Consider the following 20,457-nt stretch of genomic DNA (forward strand, 5'->3'; position numbering starts at 1 on the left):
GTCAAGTCTAAGAGTAAAAATTACCCAAGTACTTGCACCCTATTCTGTAGGGAATGAAGGCATTTCCAGTTGTACACAGGAGAGTTGAACATTGTTAGGCAGAAATGTATATGTAGGCATATCTGTTATTGATTTTACTTAGAGAATAAGTATAGTTTAAGATAATGTGTATGGTTTCCAAGTTGACAAGTGGTGTACTGTGATGGTTATCTTAATGTGTAAATTCAGCCAGGGAATTGTGCCCAGTTGTTTGGTCAAGCAAGCACTGGGCTAATTGTAATACTAGGACATTTATGGACATTAGTCACCAGTGACTTTACCACATAGATGGCTGATTATATCTACATCATCATGGAGATTGCCATCAGCAATGAGTGACACTTTATCCATTCAGTTGAATGCCTTAAAAGGGGAGGTGATTTCAGCATTCAGAGAGAATTTCCAAGTTCATTTTTGAATACCCGACATCTCTCAGAAACTCATCAAGGACCTTCATTGGACTTTCATCAGAGCCCCTAGTTTTCAACCTGCCCATGGAACCTGAACTTGTGCATCCTCATGGTCATGTGAGAGACTACTATAAAATCTCATACTATTGACAGATATCACCTGTTGGTTCTGTTTCCTTAGAGAGCCCTGACTAATAAAGTGTACTACTGTCCCTTCCAAGAACTTGCAAAAAAAGAAAATTAAAAAGAAAACAGTTGGACTCAATATGCATCTCAAGCTCAATAAAAAGAACACGTTGTCTGCAATAATCACCATTGTTGTGTCTTGCCATAAAAAAGCAAAAACTATGAAGCATTAAGATAGTAATGTTGGAAGCAATTGTGGCTCAAGCAATTGAGCACATACTTCCAACATGGGAAGCCCCCAGTGCCTCCTAAATACAAAAATAAACAACAAGGAAACAAATGAAAAATCCAACACAATGGAGCTAATGTGGCTCAGTGATTGAACACCATCTTCCAACATATAAGGTCCCAGGTTCAATCTCAAGTCCCAGTACTAAAAAAAAAAAAAAGTAATGTTTTTAGCCTAACTTCTTTATTTTGTAAGAACAATCCATCCATCAGTTTATCAGTTTGCCATTCATTAGATATTTCTGGAGCACCTACTTGAGGTTATTTATTATTCTTTGGTATTTTTATTCCTATGAATCTCTAATCACATGAAAAAAAACTGTTTTTTTTCTAACATAAGACAAACCTGCTCTGAATCTTGAAGCCAATTATACATGAAAAGATGGAAAAATTAAAAATCATCAGGATGAAAATGATCTTTACATTGATGTATTTAAGTTAAGCATATAATTTTGGGAACAGAGAACACATGTAACAAAGAAAATTTTTATATAAAGCTCAAAAAATGCAAACCAATCTATGGTGCCTTAAAGAAGATAAATGAAGGTTTGAGTTTAGAGGGGTGATGTGGTAAAGGTCAGGAAGGAGGTTTTACAAAGGAACATAATCTAACTTTAGGGGTGATGATATTTTGATTGTATGATGGTTTCACAGATGTGTACATATGTCAAATTTAAACTCTACACTTAAAATTTCTGTAATTTATTATATGTCAACTATACCTCAATAAAGCTATCTAATAATAAACAAAGCATTTTATTTGTTTCCCTCACTCCCAGTGGGGCCTGCTTCAAGTGAGAACCTACAGTATAGGAAGTAAATTATGGATGCTTGTTTTCTCTTCTCCTATTTGATATTTCTCTTCCTCCTGGAACTTTCACTAAAAGGTTTCTGTCACTTCCAGAATGGGTATGACAGAAGAGAGTAAGAGAAAGGGAAGCAAATAGGCATGAATTCCCACCACCATCTATGTCAGGCTTCCGTCCCCTGGGAATGCAACTGCAGTAGAAAACTAAAGTTTTTCAAATAGCCCATTATACTGTAAACTTGAGCTGAGGGAAGGACATTCTCCACCTTGGTGGGTATTGAAGTGTTAGCACAGGTCTTTCCAAATATACCATACCTCTCCCCACTTGATAAAAGACTGAGTTACCTTAGATATGATTGAGTCTTCTAACAAGTTCTTAATTATCTACTGTAAAATGTCTCCCTGAAGTTATGCTTTACATTATACTTTGGAATTTAATATATATTAATTTTATGCCTCACACAAAAGTAAGCTAGGAAACTTCCTTTTGGCAACCATTGCAAACATACTGGGTCAGGAGACATTTATTGAATGCCTACTCTGTGTAAGGCACTGTAGCCAGTTCTATAGAAAATAGATGATTGTGAACAAGCTACATTCTCAAATACTTTTGATACTATCTATTATAGAAAGTTATAGTTATGGACACATAATATAATTCAGAAAAGAAAACAGTGTGCCAGAAAAGAAATGCAAATAAATTACAACAGGAAATTAAAAACAAAAATAGTACTATATTCTGGATATGTAGGATTAAGTCAGTGGAGACAGTAAACAAAAACATTCTTGAGGAAAATCTGTATGACAAAAAGGTGATTAAAATTATAGAATATGGCAGTTTATTAGAAAAATAACTCTTAACCATTGGTTATTTCCATTTAGTATAATAATTGTTATAAAAATCCCAGATCTGACTTTGACGTTATTCAAATGTCTATTAGTATGCTTCTGAAAACATTTGAAAAGAGAAAATTGAAATATTTATGTGCACATTAGCTTCTAAAGAGATAACAAATCACAGAATTTCATTTACAGTTTATTAGTGAATAGATTACCTCCTAAGCTTCCTGGCTACTTTCATATTGATCTAAGATTTAAATGCCAGATAGAAATAATACTTACACTTTGCAATTGCCTTTATTAATGAGGTTTTGGTATTCTATGTGCAATATAGCAATGTCTTATTTGGTTTAAAAATATGCTATGTCATGAAAACTAGACACTATAAAAATGAAAAAAGGGAAAAGGCAACATTATACAATAGATCCTATGTAATAAACATTTCTCTTTTCTTCGTATAACTATGAAAGTGTGTTGATGAAATGTAAATATGCATAAAAGCATTCAAAGCATTTTAGGCTCAATTAATTCACTTTGTTCTCTTACCTAAAAGCACTAAATGATACCTGAGTCCTCTGCCCAGAGACTCTGATGTAGGTCTTTCAAGATGGTCTTTGAATTCCAAATAGGCAGATTTGGTAAACACAATCTCTTTCCAGAAGTCAGGGGAAGGTAGCTGTAGGTCTTGAGAGGTAACAAATGTGGCCGTGGTGCAGTTGCAGTGCAGTGGTCAATACCAACCATCAGTAGCAGTTCTTGGCCTCAGAGACCAAAATTATGCCAGTACCTCTGGGAACAGTTTGAGGTGCATCAGCACAGAGGCACATTATCCCTTCACCTTGCATGGGATGGCTTGGGAATTACTGAAGTTCCCCCAGAAGTTCTGTCACATGGATGGTGATAGCTACCTCCCTGGAGCACTAAACACGTACACTGATGTGGTCATTGTAGTATCTGATGGTGAAAACGGCCTTGAACATGATTAGTTAGCCAGTGCAGATTTGCTTTTGCACAGGCTTACTTTTCAAAACGTCATCATTGATGGATGTCTCCATGCTCCTTGATGAGCAGAGAGAAGACAGACATCTCCAGGAACTTGATCTTCATGTCCTTGACAAGGTGGTCCAGATTGGTGTACAGGAGACTTTCCATGTTCATGGCCTTTCTCCCAGAGCTCAAGTCAATATCAAGTAAATTTAGGGTAAAATTTTTTGGCAACACATATGAGTGGGATAGGCTGGTGACCTGTAACATCAAAAGATCTCCCAGGGCCCTCAGGTTGATCCCAATAAAGAACATATTGGGTAGAGAAATAAAAGAAAGAAACCATGAGGTATATGTATGTGAGAGAGGCTGTATAGAAGCATGTCTGTGTGCATACATTCTTTCATGCCCCAAACAGGAGGCAGTGGTCATCTTCCCAGCTTCCCACTACCTCTTTTTTGCACCATTCAAATTGTCTTCCCTTAGAACACATGCCACATCATTAGATAAACTTGATTTGTTCTCGTTGTCATCATTAAACACCTTAAAACATCTGTTTCTTTACATTATTCAGTCCTTTTATTTGAATAGATGACACAAAAGCAGTAAAATTAAATCTGCAGTTATGGTGGAGGAAACAAGTTAACCATGACAAACACTTTAGCATATGTTAGCATATGTAAGTCTGTTATGATCCCAATAACAAATATGTCATTGAGAATGATTGTTTAAAATATATCATTGGAGTTCCACAATAAATTGTTTAAAAGTTAAATATTTAACCAAATAAAATGATAAGTGAATTTAATAAATTATTGACACTTATATTTTTCTAGCTGTTCTTAGAAAAAATAGGAAATAGATCATCCATATTTTTAAATTACTAGAAGCTAAGTGAAAGTAACAGAGTTGTTGAGAGTTATTTTGATTCCATGCCTTTTGTTTTTCTATGGTATTTTAGACATGTTATAATGAAATTCTTAAATAAGAAATATGGATATTTTTAGTAGGTGACCATAAAAAAACAAAAAACCAGAAAAATTACTTTAAAATATCCTTTGCCTAAATAATTATGCAAAGCATAATATCATTTGAAGATGAAATTAGACATCAATATGAGATTTAAAAATATGAAATGAAAACTACCTTATGGGTAGGTAGACAATGATGGCAGTGAGGACCTTAAAATCCTAAATTCTGTCGTGCTTTGCCAGATAAACCTGTAATGGTCTGCCCTCTGGAAACAGCTATCCAATCTCCAGCCTTCCATGTGGAAACAACAACCTGAACTCCAGTCTTCCTTGAGGAAACAGGTTCCTGAATTCCAGTCTATCCTGAGGAATGTGCCATCCAATTTCCACTTGAAGAGATTAACCCTACTGCTCCTGATAAATCTGTACCCATCTCCCCTGAGCAAACAACCGTTACTCCTTTGTCTATAAATAATCCTGTTACACTAGGTGAAACTACAATGGAATGCCCTAAGGTAATTGATTTACAAGGAACTTCTAATTCTTCTGGTGACCCATCTTCACCACCTCTCAAGTTATCCAGATCTATAACAAGACAAAAGTCCCAACAGGCCCCAAAAAGTGAAGTACAAAGTGTAATCTGTAAAGAGGTGCGCTATAATCCAAAATAATTGTGTGGGTTTTCCAGTTTATATAGACAGAAATCAGGAGAATATTTGTGGGAATGGATATTAAGGATGTGGGATAACAGTGGAAAGAATATAAAATTGGATCAGGCTGAATTATTGATATGAGCCCACTCAACAGAGATTTTGGATTCAGTATTGTAGCTCTAAGAATTAGAAGGGGTTCTAACTGTTTGTTCAGGTGGTTAGCTAAAACATGGGGAAAAGGTGGCTGACATTACCCGAGGTAAAAATGCCAGAATTACCATAGTATAAGGTAGTAAGGGGATATAAATACTTAGAAAAATTGGAATGTTAGAATTGATTTATCATATAAATCCTGTTCACCCACCACAGGAATACCCAAAGGACACAACTTTTAGCAGGACTGTGAAGACTGAATTTGGGAGACTATCCATCTTCTCTGAAGAACTCTATGCTAGCTTTATTCAGTAGGTCAGATATTACTGTGGGAATAGCTATCACTAAACTTGGATCCTTAAACACAATTGGGATGATCAGATCCTAGGCAGGAGAAAAGCAAAGTGGCAGCACTTAATTGTGAAAGACAAAGTGGGCATAACTACTGCAATAGACAGAAGACTCAAATCAGCAATCAAAATAATCTTACAGAGACTGATGGCATTGGCTTGTAGATCACAGGGTACCAAGAAGTAAAAAAGATGTCATTCTATTAAATTCTTACTTGACAAAATAGCCAAAGAGATCTACATCAAGTAAACAAAATCTAACTAGAATTACAAAAACAGGGAGCCATGACCCCTTAATCAATTCCTAGGTTTGAGAGTTTCCAGACCTAAATCTCCTTGAATGAGGGGAAACCTGTGGCCCTATGGGGAAGGACCCTTTTACACAGCCAAATATTTATACTGTTAATTTTTCCCCAAAGACACCTATGGCCTTTTGACAGGATAGCTGTGACTTGAGGAAATGGAAATGATCAGACATTTCAGGGATTATTAGACACTGTCTCAGAAGTAACATGAATTCCAGGAGACCCAAAATGTCACTGTGGCCCACCAGAGTAGGGGCCTATGGAGGTCAGGTGATTGATGGAGTTTTAGCTCAGGTCCATCCAAAGATGAGACCATTTCATCCCCAGATCCATTCTCTTGTTATTTCCTCCATTCTGGAATGCAAAATTGGAATAGACATACTCAGTAACTGGCAGAATCACCACATTGATTCCCTTATTTATGGAGTGAGAGAAACTATAGTAGGAAAAGTCAAGTGGAAGCCACCAGAACTGACCCTACCTAGAAAAATAAGTAAATCAAAAGCAATACTTGATTTCTGGATGAATTTCAGAGGTTAGTGTGCCATCAAGGACTTGAAGGATGCAGGAGTGGTGATTCCCAACACATTTCCATTCAACTCTGTTATTTGGCCTTTGCAGAAAACAGGTGGACCTTGTGGGATGACAGTGGATTATTGTAAAGTTAACCAGGTGGTGACTTCAACTGTTACCCAGATGTGGTAGTACTACTTCAGTAAATCAACCCATCCCCTGGTACCTTGTACGCAGTTATTAACCTGGCAAATGTTGTTGTTTTTTTTCAGTAGTTGTTAGTAAAGACCACCAGATAGAGTTTTCTTTCAGGTGACATGGCCAGCAATATACCTTCACTGTCCTACCTCAGGGGTATACTAACTCTCTAGCAATATGTCATAATCTAAACTTCATGGACCTTGATTATCTCTTCCTCCCATAAGACATCACACTGGTCCATTATATTCATAATAGCATGTTTATTGAAACTAGTGAACAAGAAGTAACAAGTACTCGAGACTTATTAGTAAGGCATTTGCATGTCAGAAGATGGGAGACAAATCCAAAAACAATACAGTCCACATCAGTGAAATTTCTAGAGGTCTCCTGTTGTGAGGCATGTCAAGATATACATTCTAAGATGAAGGAAAAGCTATTGCACTTGGCCCATCCTATGACCAAAAAGAGCCATAACACCTAGTTGGCCTTTTTGGATTTTGGAGTGCTACTCTGGCCCATTTACCAAATGATCAGAAAAGCTGCTAGTCTTGACTGAGGACCAGAACAAGAGGAGACTTTGCAACAGGTCAAGGTTACTGTGCAAGCTGCTTTGCACAGTATCTTTGGTTATATGAACCAGCAGATCCAGTTGTGTTGGAAGTATCACCAGCAAATAGAAATGTTGTCTGGAGCTTTTAGCAGGCCTCTATAGGAGAATCGCAATGCAGACCCTTAGAATTTTGGAGCAAAGTCTTGACACTCTCTGCAGGTAACAACTCTCTTTTTGAGAAACAACTTGTGGCCTGTTACTGGGTCTAAGAAGAGACTGACCACTTTACCATGGGGCACCAAGTTACAATGAGACCTGAGTTGCTTATCATTGGCTGGGGTTTGTTTGACCAGCAAAGCCATAAAGTTAGGCATGCACAATAGCACTCCATCAAAACATCAAAGTGGTATACACATGATAGGGTTTACCTTCCCTAAATGCAATGCTTCAGGCATAACTACCATTCAAGGACTTAAAGAATGCCTTTTTCATGATCATGGCATTTCACACAACATTGCTTCTGATAAAGGAACCAACTTTGGAGCAAAAGATTTGCAGGAATGGACACATTCTCATGGAATTCACTTGCCTTACATGTTTCTTATCATTCTGAAGCAACTTGATTGATAGAATGGTGGAATGGTTTGAAGATTCAGTTATGGCACCAACTAGTTGGCAATAACTTGCAGGTATGGGAAAATGCTCTCCAGGAAGCTGCATATGCTTAAATCAGTGTCACTCTATGGTGGTGTTTTCCCCACAGCCAGGATTCTTCAGGAATCAAGGGTAGGAAAAATGAGTGGCACCACTTATTATTATCCTAATTGTCCACTAAAATTATTTGCTCCATATCTCTGCAACTTTAAACTTTGCTTGTCTACGGTCTTAGTTCCAAACAGAAGAGTGCTTCCACCAGAAGACATAATTATTCCATTGAAGTAGAAGTTAAGATTGCCACCTCTATCCATGTACCACTTGGGCCCTGAATCTCAACACATTTCTAACACCTACTCTCCAGTACTTTGGAATCACCCAGGACAGCTAACAAGGAGATAATGATCAACAATGAGCATCTCAAGGAACAGAGAGAGTCTGCAACTGCAAGCAAGTTAGTCCCATCCATCTGCCTCATGGGATCTAAACTCCCTCTCACTTAGATGTGGAGTAGATATTACCATCCCAGAATTCTCAGGATTGGGGAGTGAATGATGGACTAGCATGGATTTAGTGTTAGTATACTATAGACTTACTGTGATTCTAGCAATAGAAGAACCTATATTATTGAAGTGGAGGCAATGGTCTCCTCTCAGAAGTTCTGAGGAGAGGGAAAGGGAAGAATAGGTGTAATTTGGGAGCATTTTTGGGACTTGGGAATTGTCCTGAGTGGCATTGCAATGACAGATACAGGGCATTTATATATTTTGTAAGAGCTAACAAAAATGTGCAGGAGAGAGTGTAAGCTAGAATGTAAACTATAATTCATACTTAGTCTCAATGCTCCAAAATGTGTTCATCAATTGTAACAAATGTATAATACTAATGAAGGATGTTGTTAAAGTAGGAAAATGTGGGAGGGCTAGGGCATGGGGCATTTGGGAATTCCCTATACTTTTTATGCAACATTTATGTCATCTAAGTATCTTTAAAAAATTTAAAAGTATATAAAAATAAAATAAAAATAAATACATATGTACATGTATTAATTAAGTAAGTAAGACTGCCACTTGTTCACTTTGTGCTCCTCATCAACAAGAAAAGAAGGAAAATACTGTCCTGGTTGGGGTGATTGATCCTGACTCTCCAGGGTAAATAGGATTACAACTACACAATCCATTTAGAATGACCAATGGCCCAGAAAGTGCAGGAAGGAAGGTTTGGGAAGTGATCTTGCTCCTTTCTACATCAATCGGGTTTCTATACTGGTGCCCAGTTTCAAATACTGGACTTAAAAATAAAAGGGTGAAAAAACAGGCAATGGCCAGAGAAGTCAAGAGAATTAACCTCCAGGCAAATCAATATTAAATGAATTGAATTCTTTTAACTTTGAGAAAGGACGAACAAGCAAGATTGGATTATACAGCTGAGTCTTACACAGAGTAAGAAGGAAATGCAGTTTTCCATATGGACAAGGACTAACAAAAGAAAATGGACTTTAATAAAACAGAAAATTTATTTTCAGACATAAATGGGGAAAAACTCTTTAAAATATACTACTAGTGAGTTATTGCATAGCTTACTATGTTTGTCATGGAAAGGGACTTTTTTGAGGCTCCATTAGCATCTATCTGGATTGACTGGTTACTTATGAGGTTAGAGAATAAGACTAGAATCTTATTCATGAATCCGTGCTTTAAAAATTACACAATAGTTGTTTCACCTATTTCATAGATTTGCTTTGAAACCTAATTGAAAATAATGCAACTCTTCCCCACATTCATCCTTTTAAAGTCAATACCCTCAAGGTTTGACTTGGGTTTTGACAAAATAAACGTAAAAAGCTGCACAAATTGCTTTAGTTTTTATACAAACTACCTTTTAGGTTTAAAATCTAGTCCTTTTAAATATATTATTAATCAAGAAAACGTTTGATACATTTTAACTAATCAATTTTATTGATATATATTAATAAAGCATACATCCATCTAAAGTGTACAATCAATGATATTCAGTATAATCACATAGCTGTGCATTCATCATTTCAATCATTTTTAGAGCATTTTCATTATTCCAGAAATAATAACTAAAAAACAAAAAATCAACCAAAAAAACAAACAAAACTTTTTACCTCTCAATCTCTCTCTGCTTCCCCTGCTATACATAACTATTGTTTCCTTCTCTCTAGTTTATTTGTATTTATATTTTGTAAAATCTGTCTAATATAGACAATATCACCCATGTTCATATTTTACGTGAGGTTTCACTGTTATACAGTCCCATTTACATTTTTTAGCTTTCTGTCTAGTTACATAAATGTTGTTAGGCCTTCCCTTCCAACCACTGTCATACTCATATAACAGCTCTGCTAGACAAATACCATAAAATGCTCTCACAATTTCCATTCATTTCTAAAGATTTAAAAATAACTTTTTAACCAGTTGTGCAGAGGTTAACCACCAGCTTTCCCTTCTCTACCCCCTGCAATTTTTTGGTGACCTTTGTTCAAATTATTAATTCCATGACTTTGCATAATATATTTAGTTTGGAATAGTGCAATCATAAAGTTTTTGTTCTTTTGTGCCTGGTTTGCTTCACTCAACATAACGTCCTCCAGGTTCATCAATGTTCATGACTTCATTTCTTCTTACAACTGAATAATATTCCATCATAAGTGTTTTAGTCAGACAAAGGGGTGCTGATGCAAAAATACCAGAAATTGCTTGGTTTTTACAAAGAATATTTATCTGGGGTAGAAGCTTACAGATACCAGGCCAGAAAGCATAAGTTACTTCCTTCACCAAAATCTATTTTCACGTGTTGGAGCAAGATGGTTGCTGATGTCTGCCAGGGTTCAGGCTTCCTGGGTTCCTCTCTTTCAGGGTCTTGCTTCTCTCTGGGTTCAGGATTCCTCTCTTCCCAGAACTTGCTTCTTCCTGGAATCAGGGTTCCTCTCTTCCTGGGGCTTGCTTTTCTTTCCTCTGTGTGCTTACTTCCCAGGGCTCCAGCTTAAGGCTTCAGTATCATTCTCCAATATCAAAACTCCAACATCAAAAACACTCAACTCTGTCCTTTGCCATGTCTTTTATCAATGCCATTTCAGGCCCAACAAAACACTAATCATAACTTAATCACACCCGGGTAAAGATCAGATTACAAACATAATCCAGTATCTATTTTAGCAATTAATAGCCATATTAAACTGCTACAATCAACCCTCTAAATTCCAAAAAGACATTATAATATTTGAAAAAACCTTAAATCAGTATCAATGCAAGTACTAAATCATATCACAATAAATTTAAAGAAATAGCTTGTCTTGGGGCAAAGTTCTGTCTGCTATGGACCTCTGAAACTTGCAAAACAATCTGTTTCCAATACATAAATAGACAAAGGATAAACATTTTTATTATAATAAGGAGAAATTGGGAGGGAAACATGAGTCATGGGTCCTCTACAGTTCAGTAAACCTGCAGGGCATCTGTCATTTGATTTCAGTCTGAGAGTCATTCTTAAGATGATGGTTTCTTCTCCTTGGGGCCATATGGGGACCCACCCTTTCTACCAGCTTGCCCAATGGCCATTTTCTTGGTTCTACCCTTATCAAGCATCTCAGTGTCAACCAAGCACCAGATCTTACACCCTCAGAGCATTGAGGTGATTGCCACACCTACCTAATCTTTGGGTTAGAGTCTTAACCCCTCTAGTACAGTGACATGAAGACAACATTCCCCCTAACCATTAGCATACTGGCTTAACCCTCTCAGAGCAATGAGTTGACCACCTGGCCTTCTCTAATCTATGGGGGACAGGTTCACCTCTCTCAGACCTGAGGAGTGTTGACCTTAACTGCCATAATCCTTGGAGACTGTGCTCAACCCACTCTCTACCCTGGGGTGGCAAAACTCTCTCTGAACATTGGGTGGGAATATCCATACTCTTCAACTGTTGATGCAAACTCACCCTCTCTGTACACATGGGTGTGATTCCTCTCTTGGCCCAGTCATGTCTTAATTACAGATCTCAGCTTCCATGGTTTTCCTCTTAAAGCTGTTTCCCCATCAATCTCTCCTTTCCATGTCCCTTTTAGTCCAAGCTGACAGTGATTTTGTTCATACAACTGTCTCAAAAAACGGTGGTTTAGCATGCAAGAGGCAGAGGTCCAGGCCATCAGGCAGTAAGACTTTGCACAAGTCTCTACAATATACCTGCATCTTCAATCCTGATTGACAAATTCCAAGTTTAGTTAAGTCCTTGAATGGGGATCTTTCATCTGGGAGCTTGATTTCCAAAGGCTTAGAATTCCTCTGGAATTCTCTTGCCTAGCATTTTGCTATAATCTGCAACCAGAAGCCAAGCCTCATTTTCTATGTCTACTTTGCAGATTTCTTAATCTAAATGTCTAGGCTTACCATTTCAAATTCTGCCTTCCATAAAACATCAAGACTTAATTTTGATAAGTTCTCTGCAATTTTAAAACATAGGTCACTTTTCCTCCAGTTTCCAATAATAATTTCATCATTTAATTCTATGGCATCATAAAAAGTCTCTTCAGTATTCATATTGCTATCAATAGACTCTTCAAAGCACCATAGATCTTTTCTCCCAAGCATCTCACAGTTCCTCCAAAAGATACCCCTTACCTATTTGTAAAACCATTCCAGCATTTTGTTAATTGCCAAAGTACTTCCCCAGTTCTTGGTACCAAATTCTGCATTAGTCAGCCAAAGGGGTGCTGATGCAAAATACCAGAAACTGCTTGGTTTTTACAAAGTATTTATTTGGGGTAGGAGCTTACAGATACCAGGCCATAAAACATAAGTTACTTCTTTACCAATGTCTGTTTTCACATTTTGTATCAAGATGGCTGCTGACATCTGCCAGGGTTCAGGCTTCCTGGGTTCCTCTCTTCCAGGATCTTACTTCTCTTTGGGTTCAGGGTTCCTCCCTTCCTGGAACTCATTTCTCTTTCCTCTGAGAGCTTACTTTCCAGAGCTCCAGCTTAAGGCTTCAGCATCAAACTTTAACAGCGAAAACCCTCAACTCTTTCCTTTGACGTGTCTTTTATCTATGAGTTCCCACCCACCAGGAGGTGGGAACCCAATGCCCTAATGATATGGCCCAATCAAAGCCCTAATCATAACTTAATCACACCCAGGTACATACCAGATTACAAACATTATCCAAACCCTATTTTTGGAATTCATAACCATATCAAATGCTACACTATGTATACACCACAAATTGTTCATTCATAAGTTGATGAACATCTGAATTGTCTCCAACTTTTGGCTTTTGTAAATAACATCACTCTGAGCATTGGTGTGCAGATGTCTATTTATTCCACTACTCTCACTTCTTCTGGATATATACCTAGCAATGATATTGCCAGGTCACATGGCTAGTCTATATTCAACTTCCTTAGGAACCGCCAAACAGTCCTTCATAGGTGCTGTACCATTCTACATTCTCACCAACTATGAATAAGTGATCCTATCTCTCCACATCCTCTCCAACATTTATTTACAGTTTTCTGACTTTTTAATAGTGGTAGTCTAATAGGTGTGAAATGATATCTCATTGTATTTTGATTTGTATTCCCTTAATCGCTAGTGCTGTTTAATATTTTTCATATGTTTTTTTTGCCATTTGTATTTCTCCTTTGGACAATAGTCTTTTCAAGTCTTTTGACCAGTTTTTAATTGGATAGTTTGTCTTTTTATTGTTCAGTTGTGTGATCTCTTTATATATCATGGATCTTAAGCCCTTATGGGTATGTGACTGCCAAAAATTTTCTTCCATTGAATTGGCTGCTTTTTCTCTCTTTTGACAGTATCCTTTGAGGTGCAAAAGTGTTTGATATTGAGGAGGTATCATTCATCTTATTTTACTTTTGTTGCTTATGCTTTGGGTGTAAGGTTTAAAAACTACTGCCTACCATAAGATCTTGAAGAAGTTTTCATATATTTTCTTCTAGGAAAGAAAATATTTTATGATCGTCACATTTATATTTAGGTCCTTGACCCATTCTGTGTATAAGATGTGAGGTAGAGGTCCTCTTTCTTTCTTCTGGACATGGATTTCCAGTTCTCCCAGCAACATTTGTTGAAAAGACTGTTCTGACCCAGCTGGCTGATCTTAACAATCTTGTGAGAAATCACTTGACTGTAGATGTGAGGGTCTATTTCTTTTTTATACATTTTTAGGTAATTTTACATCTCACTTTATTATTTTACTTTCTTGGATTATTTAGAAACATCTAAATTTACCCAATTTAAATTGGGCAATTAAAAAACCTTTAGGAAGTTAAAGATCTGAGTGATTTTTTCCCCAAATTCTACTCAATTTATTCACTTTTTAAAAAATATTACATTCAAAAAATATGAGGTCCCCATTCACCCACACCGCCCCCACCCCACCACTCCCCCCACAGTACACTCTCCCCCATCATCATGACACATCCTCTGCATCTGGTGAGTACATCTCTGGGCATCGCTGCACCCCATGTCCTGTGGTCCACACCATAGCCCACACTCTCCCACGTTCCATCCAGTGGGCCATGGGAGGACATACAATGTCTGGCAATTGTCCCTGGAGCACCACTCAGGACAACCCCAAGTCCTGAAAATGCCTCCACATCTCATCTCTTCCTCCCATTCCCCGCACCCAGCAGCCACCATGGCCACTTTTACCACACCAATGTCATATTTTCTCGATCATTAACCACAATAGTTCATGAATAGGATATCATTAAGTCCACTCTAATCCTTACTGTATTCCTTCTTCCTGTGGACCTTGGCTCGGTTGTGTCCATTCCACATCTATGTCAAGAGGGGGTTTAGCTTCCACATGGATACCAGATGCAATCCTCCTGCTTTCAGTTGTAGGCACTCTAGGCTCCATGGTGTGGTGGATCTGAGTGATTTTATCACTCAATACAAGCAAATTTAATTTTACTGCAATGTCCATAAGTTAAAAAAAATTTAATTAGAGAAGTTGTGAGTATACAAAACAATCATGCATAATGTGTAGAATCCTCATACATTACCCCTCCAACAATACCTTACATTGTTCTAGAACATTTGTTTCAGATTATGAAAGAACATGATCACATGATCAGACTATTACCACTTACTCTGGTCCATAGCATGCACTTGGTATATTTTTTCCATACATCCCTGTTATTAACACTATGCATTATTATTATACATGTGTTTTCATTCATGACACACTCTCATATTTGTACCATTAACCACAATCCATCTCCACCACATGGTCCATTGTGTTCTACTATCCCATGCCTTGTGTATTCTATCCACGGTGAACACTCAATGGTTCTCATTTTCATCATAAAGCTCTGCAGTCATCACCCCAGTAAACCTTTGAACATTTTCCTCAGTCCAAAAATTAAATATCCCATACTGCCCTATTATTGACCCTTAGTGTTGATATAGTACCTTCTTTTACATTGATGCAATAGTTTTAAAATATTGCTGTTAATTATAGTTCCTCAGTTACATTGATTGTATTTTCCCCTTGAATCACTAAATCTTACCACCTTGTAACAGTGATGAGCATTTTCTCTAGTTCACAGAAGAAAATTCTAAGTCTTCTGCCCGTTTTTAAGCTGGATTGCCTGCTTTTCTATTGTTCAGTTGTATGGTCTCTTTATATAGCATGGAAATCAAACCATTATTGTATACGTGGTTTCCAAATATTTTCTCCCATCCAGTGGGTTGCTTTTTCACCTTCTTGACAAAGTCCTTTGTAACACAAACGTGTTTAAGTTTGAGGAGGTCCTAATTATCCATGTTTTCTTTCATTGTTCATGCTTTGATGTAAGGTTCAAGACTTTATACCAGGTTTTGAAGATGCTACCCCACACATTCTTCTAAGAGTTTTATGGTTGTCACTTCTATGTTTAGATTTTTTATCTATTTTGAGTTAATTGTTATATAGGATTTGAGGTAGCTGTTCTCTTTCTTTCTTTTCAATATGGAAATCCTGTTCCTCCAGCATCTTTTTTTTGAATAGACTGTCCCGACCTGGCTGGGTGGACTTGACAGTCTTGTCAAAAATGACTTGACCATAAATATGTGGGTCTGTTTGTGAACCATCAGTTCGGTTCCATTGCTCTATATGTCTATCTTATTCCAGTACCATGCTGTTTCTTACCACTGTAACTAGGTAAAATGATTTAAAGTGTGGAAGTGTGAGTCTTCCAACTGTATTCTTTCTTTTTAAGACATTTCTGGCAATTCGAGGTCACTTACTCTTCCAAATAAATTTTATAATTGGCTTTACCATATCTTTTCAAAAGGCTATTGGGATTTGTATTTGGATTATATTGAATTTGTATATCATTTTGGGTAGAACTGACATGTTAACAATATTTAGCCTTCCCAACCATGAACATGGAATATTTTTCCATTTATTTGGGTCTTTTCTTTCTTTTAGCAATGCATTGTAGTTTTTTAAATACAAGTACATTACATCCTTGATTAAGTTTGTTCCTAAATATTTGCTTCTTATGTTGCTCATATATATATATATATATATATATATATATATATATATATATACATATGTATATATATGTATATGCTGTAATTGGAACTTTTTTCCTGACTTCCTCCTCAGATTGCTCATAACTATTTATAGAAACACTACTGAGTTTTGTGTATTAATCTTGTATCCTGCCACTCTGCTGAATTTGTTCCCTACCTCTAGTAGCTTTGTTGCAGATTTTTCAGGATTTTCTAGGTACAGAATCATATCTGCAAATAGTGAAACTTTATTTCTTCCGTTCTAATTTGGATGGCTTTTATTTGTTTTTCTTGCATGATTGCTGTAACTAGAACCTCTAGCACTATACTAAACAAGAGTGATGACAGTAGGTATCCTTGTCTTGTTCCTGATCTCTACAAGAGAGTTTTCAATATTCACTATTGAGTACAATGTTAGTTGTGACTTTTTCAGATATGCCCTTTATTGTGTTAAGAAAGTTTATCTTATCTTTATCTTTTGGAGAGTGATTATCAAGAAAGGGTGTTAATTTCATCAAATGCCTTTCACTTTCAATCTATTTGTATACTTGGTCTAAGGGTTGTCAGAATACAGATGGTTTATATATTCTTATCCATTCCACCAGTCTGTGTCTTTTGATTGGAAAGTTTAATCCTTTATATTTCAATGTTGTAACTGTAAAAGCAGTCCTTACTTCACCTATTTTGACCTTTGAGTTTTATCTGTCATATCTTGTTTTCACCACTCTTTTTACACTTTCAGTTACTTTTACTAATATAATCTTCATTTCTAGACTCTTTCCATGTGTCACTTTCCTGCCTTTTCATTCAGGCTGTAACACTCCCTTTAATATTTCCTGCAAAACCAATCTCTTGGTTATAAGCCCTCCATTTCTGTTTATCTGTGAATACTCTAAATTTGCACTCATTTCTGAAAGATAATCTTGTTAGATAAAAGATTTTTGGCTAACAGTTTTTTTCTTGCATAAATACATCACTGTCTTCTTACCTCCATGGTTTCTGATGAGAAATTAGCACTTAATCTTATTGTATTCCTTGTATGTGATAAAACTATTTTCTTTCACTGCTCTCATGATTCTTTTTTTATCTTTGGCATTTAACACTCTGATTAGTATGTGTTTCAGAGTAGCTCTATTCTGATTTATTCAGATGTGAGTACACTGAGCTTCATCAACACAGATATCTATGTTCTTCAGCAGGGTTTAGAAATTTTTGCAATTAGTCATAGATTCCTTCTGTCCATTTTCCCCTTTTCTTCTCTTTCTGTGACACCCATAACATATATTTGCACATCACTTGCTTTCATTTAGTTCCCTGAGACCTTGTTCAAATTTTTGCGTTTGCTTTCAGAGGTCCTGTCTTCAAGTTCACTGATCTTTTCTTCTGCCTCTTCAAATCTGCTGTTAGATACATCCTGTGCATTTTTTATTTCATTTATTGTGACTTTCATTCCTATAAGAGCTGCTGTTTTTCTATGTATACCTTCAAATTAATTTTTGTTCTCACCCAGTGAGCACTTAATCTCTTTAGCTATCTCATTAAATTTATTAAGGAGATTTGTTAGAACATCTATGAATAGTTGTTTCATCTCCTGTATGCCTTCTGGAGGATTAGTTTGTTCCTTTTACTGGTCCATATCTTTCTGTATCTTGGTATGGATTATATTTATTTTTTCATGTCCTAGCATCTGATTTACTACATGTGTTTTTTGGCCCCTTTTCTTTGCTTAATCGGTGACTTTCTATCTGATTTTCTTTGTGCTCCAGCTCCTCTGTGATACTTGATTCACCTTAATTTGGAAATTTATACTGGCTCATGTTTAGCTGATCTGAAATTTTCAGCTCATTTTCATCTATTTCTTGTCCTTTATTCCAATGCTGGTTGTGGAATAGGAGCTGAGAATGCAGTTTGTACTGAAAACCATGGAAGCAGAAGCTACTCATATTGCCCCAGAAGTGATGAAGCTTATTTCACCTTTTTCCCCTGCTAGTGGTAATGATAGAGCTTCAGCCATGTGCAGTAACCTAAGCTGTGAAGTCTAAGACCATCTGAAGTCTGGAGAGACTAATGAAACAATATGCCCCTTCCTCCCCTAACTGGGGTCTGGAAGGAACTGCAGGTGTGGTCAGCAATATAAACCATGTAAGTAAAAACTGACTGCAGTTGTCTGGGTAGACTGATGAAACACTGACCCTCTTTCTCCTCTGCCAGAGGCAGGAGTGTAGCCTCTGGTGTGTCCAGAAATCTAGGGTAGGGATAGCACCACAGATATGTCCAATAATCTAGTTCATATGGGCTGAAAGCAACTGCAGTTGCCTGGAGAGGCTAAGGGAGCCCTGTCCATTCTGCCCTTTAAGTGGCAGGGATGGAACCACAAGAGTGTCCAATGCTCTAGTTAATGTGGGCAGAAAGCACCTGCAGTTGCCCAGAGAGGCTGAGGAAACACCACCCCTCTGCTATTCTATTGGGGACAGAGATGTATCCACAGGTTTGCACAAAATTCTAGTCTGTGTGGGGTGAAAACACCTGCAGTTGGTCAGAGACTAGCACACATCACTCCAGCTTCCTCCCTGCCAGAGGTGAGGCTGTCCCTACCTTCACTGTGATTTTCAATCAGTCTCACTCCCCCTCATGCCAGGGATGGAATTAAAATGGAGGTTACCACCCTCTTTCTGACTTGGGCTTGTTAAAACTTAAGCTGTTCTTAGGATTGTACTTTATGTATTTAGTATATATACTAATCAGTAGCTGAAATTAGTGCCCAACCATCTTTTCTTTTTTTTGAGAAATGAATCTGCCAACACCTGCCAGGGAATAACTCCCAAGGTGACTTGCACTGCCAGTGGAGGAAGAGCACTGGCCTCTGCAGCATGTATTGCTTTACTCATAAATTTTCACTGCAGATGGGCTGTCTCCTTTTGTTCTTCCAAGAATGTTGCATGATGCTCTTCTGTTCTCCAGGGGCCCCCAAACTGGTAATTTAGATAGCTCTGGCTGAGTTAGTAAACTTCCCTATAGGACAGGCTGATTCCTGGAGCTCTCTAATCTGCTGCCATCTTTCCCCACTGACCAGACTATAAACTTTTGAAGTTGTCTGTGTAACAACTAGAAGTAGACTCTAAGATCAATAGGAATGGAATTAAGTTCCACCTCCTAGAAAGAGGTGTAGTAAGATAAGTGAGAATTAATGTTAAATCACTACAATAATAAATAAATATATTGGTGTAGATACTTTTTAATTGTGTGGACGACCCGTTTCAATGGAGACTTTTTAACCTTTGAATATGTAAAAGTCCAGTGTTATAAACAGTCAAATGTTGTTTTAATTTGTTAAAGACTGCTGGGATCAATATACCAGAAATGAGTTGGCTTTTCCAATGAGGGTTTATTAAGATAAAGACTTAAAGTTCTGAGGCCATGACATTGTCCAAATCAAGGCATTATAAGGAGATTCTTTCTCCCCATGTTGAAGCTGTGGGAGATCAGGTACAGGGTGGAGTCTGATCATCTCTCCCCAATCGTCTGAGCCTCATTGCTTTTAGCTTCCAGCTAAAGTGACTTCCTCTCATCTTCTGCATTCCATTTATTTCAGCTTCTGGCTCCCAAAGCCTTCTATCTCATCTTTTGGGTTGCTCTCTGTATCTGCAGCTTTTTTCTGTGTCTGTAGCTTTTGTTTTTTAGGTACCAGGGGCCAGGGATTAAACCCGGGATCTCATATGTTGGTAGCTAGCCAGTGCTCAACCACTGAACCACATTGGCTTCCCTGAGTTTTTTTGTTTTTTTGTTTTTGGTTTTGTTTTGTTTTACTTGTGGTTTGTTTTTGGTTTTTTTAGGAGGCACTGGGAACCTTCCATGTAGGAGGTGGACTCTCAACTGCTTGAGCCCCATCTGCTCCTTCTATGCCTGTAGCTTTTTTTTCTTCCCTTTATAAAGGACTCCAATGTGAGAATTAAGATCCACTGTAGCTCATGCTCTACTGAAGTGATCTAATCCAAAGGAATGTGTCTTAACTAAATCTAATCAAAATGTCACATCTACAGTAGGTTTACATGCACAGAAATTAATT

The sequence above is a fragment of the Dasypus novemcinctus genome, chromosome 4 (genome assembly GCF_030445035.2).
Source record: "Dasypus novemcinctus isolate mDasNov1 chromosome 4, mDasNov1.1.hap2, whole genome shotgun sequence".
NCBI classification, from domain to species: Eukaryota; Metazoa; Chordata; class Mammalia; order Cingulata; family Dasypodidae; genus Dasypus; species Dasypus novemcinctus.